The sequence below is a fragment of the Hibiscus syriacus genome, unplaced genomic scaffold (assembly GCF_006381635.1).
Source record: "Hibiscus syriacus cultivar Baekdansim isolate YM2019G1 unplaced genomic scaffold, ASM638163v2 tig00001980_pilon, whole genome shotgun sequence".
In the NCBI taxonomy this organism is placed as follows: Eukaryota; Viridiplantae; Streptophyta; class Magnoliopsida; order Malvales; family Malvaceae; genus Hibiscus; species Hibiscus syriacus.
In genome coordinates this window covers 711338-719792 of record NW_024061902.1, presented here as the reverse complement: position 1 = coordinate 719792, position 8455 = coordinate 711338, and positions in this window count along the sequence as shown.

The window sequence follows — 8455 nt, the reverse complement described above, 5'->3', positions numbered from 1 at the left end:
ATTTCGTTTTGAAAATTTCCAGATTGAAACTTAATATATTGAAGATAATTCACACAAAATATCAGAATTTTTGGAGATCAAGAACAACTTCGAAAAAAAGTGATCAAGAAAAACAGATTGTTTGAGGACTCACCGTTCAACAGAGTCTACTGGATACTACTGAAGGTATTTGGTTCTGAAATTTTACAGGTGGTTTCTTGACGCATCAAAAGACAATCAAGAAAATTTTCAGAATTTTTGGACACCGGTAACCCCCTCAAAAACGTTGCTCAAGTTGATCCAGCGTTTTCTAGGTTTTCTGGTTTGGTCCCTTTTTCTTTGACTCTTATTGCTTTAGGTTCTTTTGTTTTTCCTTGTTATTGTTCTTTTGCATTATCTAACACATTATCTTCTTTGTGTTAGTAGGACTAAAGAGTTTGCATACTTCTTCCTTCTTTGCATTCTCGTTCTCTTGGAGTCTAACCTTTGTTTGGCCTCTTAGAGCTTTTAGGTTTTTCTTATCGCCTTTGCTAGTAATCAAACTCCAATACGAACTGTGGAAGACTACTTGGTAAAGTGAGTTTTAAAGAGTACAAGATCGGCTTACTTGCCTCTCGTTGTGTTACTTTCTTGGAGTGACTTGTGAGGTTTCTTGCTTTGTTGAATTTTCTTTCTTTTATTTTTATTTTACTTTAAAATTTTCTTTTGAGTGTTATGATTTCATAATGGGCGACACTAACAACAAGACACTTACGGCTATCTTAGCCACACTTGCCGACTCACGACTCAAGTTGAAAGATTTGATGAAATCGTGAGAGAACGACAAGAACCACAACTGGATCTACCAAACCAGAATCCAAGACCAAACAATGTTGAACTTTTGGTACTCGAGAAAGAACAACCACGTTTCCAAGCACCCAAACTCTTTACAAAACCAAAGTTCACGATCCCGTCTTTCAAAGGAGACAACGATCCAGACAGGTACATCGAATGGGAAGGAAAAGTTGATCTCATGTTCGCATACCATGACTGCCCCCAAGCTAAACAAGTTCACCTCATCACCATACAATTTGAAGGATATGCTTGAACTTGGTGGATGCAAACAAGGAAAAAGATCCAGAACTTCCAAATTCCAACAATCACTTCTTGGACCGACCTCAAACAAACCATGAGGAACCGATTCCTACCGACACACTATACACGAGAAGTTAAACAATGACTACACCGACTTCGACAAGGTAGAAGTTCAGTTGAAGATTACTACAAGGAGATGCAGTCCTTACTCAATAGGGCTAACATAACCGAAAAAGAAGAAGTCACCATGTCAAGATTTGTCGTCGGCTTAAACTCAAACATCTCTGATCTTCTTGATCTACAAGGGTACGAAAACCTTGAAGATACACTAAAGAAAGCAATGACAATCGAAGCACAAATCCAAAGGAGATCTCGAATCAGTGAACATTACCAAGGTACTTCATCCTCTTACCAAGGTAATCCTTCAAATCCTACCTTATCTTCTACTCAATCTTCTCTGAAAAAGCCAAGAGATGACAAACCTGACAATGAGAAAGAACGACCAGCAAATAATGACACACTTCCAGCCCCTAAAGATCAAATTTGTGAGGAGGTAGGGAAATCAAAAAAAGAAAAAGTTGAGAAAGAGGCAAAAGAAAAAGATGTCACTAGTTACAAAAGCCAAAAGCATAATGACCCATGGGAAGTGAGTGAACCTAATTGTGAGAAGAAAAGAGTGACTCAAAATCTACGTATGAGCACAAAAGAATTGAGAGAGAACCTTCTTTACAAACAGCCTTTCATCCTTGTTCGCTTTAGAGAATCAATTGTTTCGATTTCTAACATTAACAAGGATTTGCCTAGTGTGTTTTCATCTTTGTTACAGGATTTTTGAGAAGTGTTAGGTGATCCACCTGACGGATTACCACTGGAAAAAAGAAAACAACACCAAACCAATCTAATTCAAGGTTCCATCATACCTCGTCAAACATACAATCTCGAAGAAACCAAAGAGTTAGATTTGTTACAAAAAGGCTACATCCATGAAAGCCTTAGTCGTAACGTCATCTTAATGACGAAACATGACTTGAACAACTCCACATGCTTTATAGTTCGTGCACAGGGAATCCATGTAAATGATGAGAAAGTAAAAGCAACACGAGACTGGCCCACACCATCTTCCATCGCTAAGAGTTGTCGAATAGTGCTAGGTGACCCTCCTGACGGGTTACCACCTGAAAGCCCTAATCACTATGCCATACCAATGAAGAGTCACGATTTACGAGAGTCCAAAGGTAAATATTTTATTACTCATTTTAATGACATTGTAACGTACTTCTTCTCCTTCTTACAAGGTAAGGCTCGTGAAGTTGTCATCCATACTAAACACAACTCCTTTAAGTGCGTAACATACCGAGGTAAGCAAAACACAATAGACGATACACTACCACGAAGGTATACTCTTACCTATCAAACTCATACTACTATTCCGAGAATTGAACATATCAAAGATGTATATCACGATAACTCGGATATTTCTGATATTTCTACCCATACATTTAAAAGTGCTTTTAATGAGCTTTATCTTATATATGAGTTTCCTTGCCAACTAAACAGGTTATACAGTCCACAAATCTCCTCCTGGGAATCATTAATTCATGAACCACACTTAGGAGACTTAAGGGATTACGTTAACAAACCAGTTGACATGGTTTTTAAACACTCATTCTCGCCACACACGAATAAAACCATGGAGAAATTATCTGAAATAATCATACAGAAAGCCAACAGTGACCGGCGCCATGTTGAAATTCAACCAAAACATCAGATTACAAGACTTGTATGCAAAAGAGGATTTCAAGACTACAAGAAATCAGTTCCTACAAAGAAGAAACCTCGACTAAAATGCATAAAGACACATCACATTGATCCTGGTAAATGTTTCACAAGTTTTTATTTCAACACATCTAATTCTCTTTCTTTTGGATTTTCAGATTCGAGGACGAATCCTTTTGAGGAGTGGGGGAATGATAAATGCACCAGAGTCCATAATACATGCTTCTTTGGACTAATGTTTCTACTCGAACCTATTAGAAGAACAAAGTCTCGAAGATTCAAAGCATATCTATTCGGTAAGCATAATGTGAATGAATTATTAAACTATTCTAATGTTGCTCCCTTTAATGTTTCAGATTCGAGGTCGAATCTTTTTGAAGAAAGGGAGGATGATACATGCATCACAAGGTTCACATCAAAGGAAGAAGTAATAACTCTTTCAAATGATCCACTCGTCCAAGCTTTGGAAAAGAAGATCAGAACAGCAGCAGACTTGCGACGACTTTTTTAATGGGATTCTGATCTTATTTGGTCGACATGGCTTCGGGAGATACAACCGTCTGTCTCTTATCTTTCCAACGGTTCTTGAATCGCATCAATCCGATATCGGGAACTCAAGATATGGTCATTTTACTGAAGACGGTGCATGCAGGAAATCCTATACGGGATTAATACGTTATTTTGTAAATATTACGAATTTTCAATATTTATATTGATTATTTGTAATATAACTTAATATAGGATGATGCATTATCTTTTAGGATCAGATTTATTATTTTATTAGGAATTAAGGTTTAGTTAAAATATTATCTTTAGTTATTATTATTTTATTAGGAATTAGAGTTAAGACATGTTTAGTTTATTATTATTTTATTCATTAGTTATTTAGGACCTTTAGAACTCAGCCCCTATATAAAGGAGGCTTCATTCTACTTTGTAAATAAGATTTCTTTGATCAATAATACAACAAGAGTTCGTTTTTGCAAGTGCTGATTGCCTTGTGCCTTCGAAGCTTCTTCTCCTGGAGTTCTTTCAAGTTCTTGTGAGGGAGATTAATCTTCACACTCCAATTTGCCTTTTCATCGCGACTAGGAGGGTTGGTTAGAGCCATTTATCATGTTTGCCTTTTCATTGCGACTAGGAGGGCTCGATAGGACACTTATCCATCTATTTTTCCACAAATCCATCCGCACCATCAATCATCTTTACCGTTCACCTTCATAAGGGAGATCTTTTGATTTCTTTATTATCTTATTTCATCTTTCATTTATTTATCTTTTGTTTATTTTATTCTAATCGTGTTGTCTTGATTCCAGCACATAAAAGAAACCCTAAATAATCCTAGCGACTGTCGCCACCTTCCCATATTCATCACCTTTGTTCTTCATCGAGTCTAGAGCTTTCTAGGTTTGATTCTTCAACAAGAGCAACGTTCATCAATCCGCCACCGCTTCCCTATCAGAAAACAACAAGGATCCTGCTCAAATAAGAAAGCTAAAAAAATAGTTAAATGGAAGCAATGAAATGGAAATATAAATATGGTAGCGGAAAATATATATAAGTTGGTGATATGTTTAGAGGAAATGATGAAGTATGGTAATGGAAGTAGAATGAAGGTGACGGATATGAATATGAAAAGTAGTATCTCAAAGAAGACTCAAAGAAGAACCAATGTTAAAGAACACAGACCCAGACTTTATATTGCTTCTTTAAGGGGAGGTAAACAAGGACTTTAACCCACTATGTATAAAGAGATAGGAACCAGAAGTATCAGGGTGAAATAGATAGGGGTGATTCCACAAGCATAAGCTTGATAAGTCGATAAAGTTCACTTACGAACTAAAGAGAGAAACTCTCACAAAATATTTGATTAAACAAAGTGAATTAGTTCTTACAAATTAAATGGAAAGCTATTTATAGGCCTAAGAGATGTATAGGATGCACATACAAGATTTAATGATTAAACATTCATGGATGAATATTCATCCTCAAGTAGATACAATGTACGTCCCCTATGCAAGTTCATGGACTAATAAAATAAATGAATGTTCATCCATTTAAGTGAATACAACTTCATAGTCGATTTATCCTCTCTTGATGTGAACATGTTGGTTCATTTCCTTGCATGAATTTGGAGGAATGTTTCATTGTATGTTCAACCCCCTTTGGAATGCATGCACCAAGTGTGAACGTGACTCATAGGCTCCCTTCATGCACTTGGATTCGATGAATGAGTTTGAAAATAATGCATCCATCTCCCTTGAATGTGACCAAGTCCTTTAGCCTCATTGTATGATTGTACACGCCATAAATGGATTCATGAAGGTGGAAATGCATCAGGTGTGAACATGGCTCTTCATTTGGTTGTAAATCCCGTACTTATTTCCAGCCTGCACTGTCTTAATTAATCTGGGCATATATTGAGCTCCCAATATCGGATTGATACGATTCAAAGTGTGTTGGAAAGATAAGATATAGGGGAGTAAATGTTAAGAGACTTCATCACCCAAAGATGCTTGGAACATGTTCAGAAAATGCGATCTCTATGAGTGACGTGAATCTATCATTTGGATTGCCTTGAATGTACCTTGTAGTAAATACAAAATGTATATAAGTTATAATGCTCAAGGTAATGAATAAGTAATAAGTAACATTCTAATATAAGACATGATGCCATGGGTAATATAATAATGCAATTTATATGATAACATATGTAAGGAATGTGTAACATATGCATGAAACAAGCTAATTAAAGATGTGACATGCATGAATATCATATAGGATGCAAACATAGGATAATATATGAATATTCAAGCATAGTTTAGAATGCCAAAGCATGCTTATAACACATATAAAGCATAAATGAGTAAATAAGTAATAAAATATAGAAGAACTCCCTTAGAATCATATTGGAAGAACTTCAAAGTTGTTAGCATGTTTTGTTTGAACTTGATGGTCGGTAGGATCACATCACTAATTATGAAAGGTCACATTTGTGTAAGGAAACCTTTCATCATTTGAGCTACTTCCCATGTGTTTGAACTGAAGATGAGCTGTCCATGGATGAAGGACATGTATGTGAGTCTTTGGACAGCTCCTTGTGAAAATGCACTTCTCGGAATGGCAACTCTTGACGAAAAAGTATGAATCTATAAAAATTGACCTAAACCATATTTGTAGTGTTTTGTGTGGTGATGATGATAGTGCAACTCTTCAGCTGAAATGAAGTCTCTAGCTAGCTCAAAAGTCCAGCTCAAGTGAGTTATGAGCTCGGGGGTCAGCTGGCAACTTTGTTCCAAAATGTTCTTGAGTTGTCCCGGAGTTGTCCTAGTTAAGTTTCCTTAGCTCATAGACTCCAATGCTAGCTTTAAGTCCGCACCCATCATGTGGCTAACATGTACCTACAAAAGAAAGCATATTATAAGCTAAGTAATACAAGATATAGTTATGTAAATATGTGGTTTATAATAATAACTTCATACATTCATAATATCATCACCATAGCTATAAATATAATGTATGTATGCTATTATCATAACTAGGGTATAAAGAAAGATTAAGTTAAAGAAAATCCCCTTTGATTATTGTGAAAGGTTGGAGATGCAAGTCCATTTATGTTGCTGATTTGGATCACATCATAGGTATTGTTTCATCTTGGTGCCAATGTCTTGTTCATGTGCTAGGCGTGTCTCGTGGTGTGACGAAATAGTTGTAGGGGTTGCCTCTTTCTCCTTCGCAATTTAGGCTCCATTTAGCTGCAACAAGCTTACCAATGTGCACCTAGGTGTCATGGTATCCAATGGGCAACAACTTTTCATGAAAGGTTTCCTTGTGTGGATGCCAACCATTCGAGATTTGAGGTACTTCCCATGTGATTGAGCTGAAGGTGAGCTGGCCATAAGTGAGTTACATTTAGATAAGTAATTTGACAACTCGTGGAAAGATACCTCTTGGAATGGAAACTATTCGCGAAAGGGCACGATTTCACAAAAATTAACTTAAGCCTTATTTGAAGTACTCTGTGTGGTGGTGAGAAGGTGCAACTCCCCAATTGCAATGAGATGTCTAGCTAGCTCAAAAGTTTAGCTCAAGTCAGTTACGAGATCGGAGTGTAGCTGATAACTTTTCTCCAAAATGATCTTGAACTGCCCCGGAGTTATCCTAGTCATGTTACTATAGCTCTTTGACTTTATTTGATGTAAGGCACTTGTGCCTCTTCAATTGATAGTGGATCTAGGAAGGAAGCAAAACAACCTACACAAGTGAATGGATCAAAAAGAGATAGTTAAAGGTGGTAAATGTATGGGTGATTAGGTAGGCTATTTAAATAATAAATGATGGAAGCGGAAGATGGTTGATATAACTATGGTTATGGCGATGAAACAAAGGGATGGTAGTGTGGATAGTATCTTGAAGAAGTCTCATAGAAGAACCAATGCTATAGAGAGCAAAGACCCAAACTTTATATTGCTTCTTCAAGGGGTGGTATTAAGGACTTTGACCCACTAGTTATAAGAACTAGGAACCAGAAGTGATGTAAGGTAATTCTACCTTCTCGTTTGATTATGGATCTAGGAAGGAAGCAAAATAACCTGCACAAGTGAATGGCTCAAAACAGAATGGATAAGGGTGTTAAACGTATGGTTTAATAGGTAGGCTATTTAATAAATGAGAGATGGAAGCAGAAGATGATTGAAATGGTTATGGTTATGGCGATGAAACAAAAGGATGGTTGTGAGGATAGTATCTTGAAGAACGCTCAAAGAAGAACCAATGCTATAGAGAGCAAAGACCCAATCTTTATATTGTTTCTTCAAGGGGTGGTGATAAGTACTTTGACGCACTATTTATATGAACTAAGAACTAGAAGTATCAAGATGAAAGAAGAGGGTTGACGCCACAAGTATAAAATACTTGATAAGTCGATAAAAAGTCACCAGGACTTAAGAAAGAGAATAATCTCACTTTAATTAAAATAAAAGGTCTGGTTACAAATGTATTGTGATTTCCTATTTATAGGAAATGGAGGGGCATGGTCGAATGGATACATGGTGGTTCGGCCAGCCCTTGTGCCTCTATAAAATGACATAATTAAATGCTAAATGACATAATGTTTTGGTCCTTTATGGAGGGAAATAATCCTTGGCCGAATAGTCCTTGTGTCCCCTTAAGTTGGTGCCAAATTGAATGGGAAATGATGCTTGGCCGAATAGGGAGAGAGCTCTTCATCTTGGCGCCTAAATAAACCACATGCAAGGCACATGGGGCTGTTCACATGCTAAACACATGGCTTGGCCGAATAGGGAGAGAACTCTTCATCTTGGTGCCTAAATGATCCTCATGCAAGGCACATGGGGGCTGGTCATATGCAAGGCACATGGGTGTCTAGGAAACCTTGTGGTGCAGCCTTGTGCATGGAATGATGGCTGGTCATGTGCTTTCTCTCTTGGGCGTGCATGTGTCTTCTTCAAGCTAGCTTGAGTTGTGAAGCTAGCTAGCAAACATGGGCTGTTTGTGAACAAACTTCCTAGCTAAGTTCTTGTGAGCTCCTCAATATTATTTTCAGCTACATTCAGCTACCTTTGACATCACTTTTGGTAACTCAGCTCCAAATAGTCCAACTAGC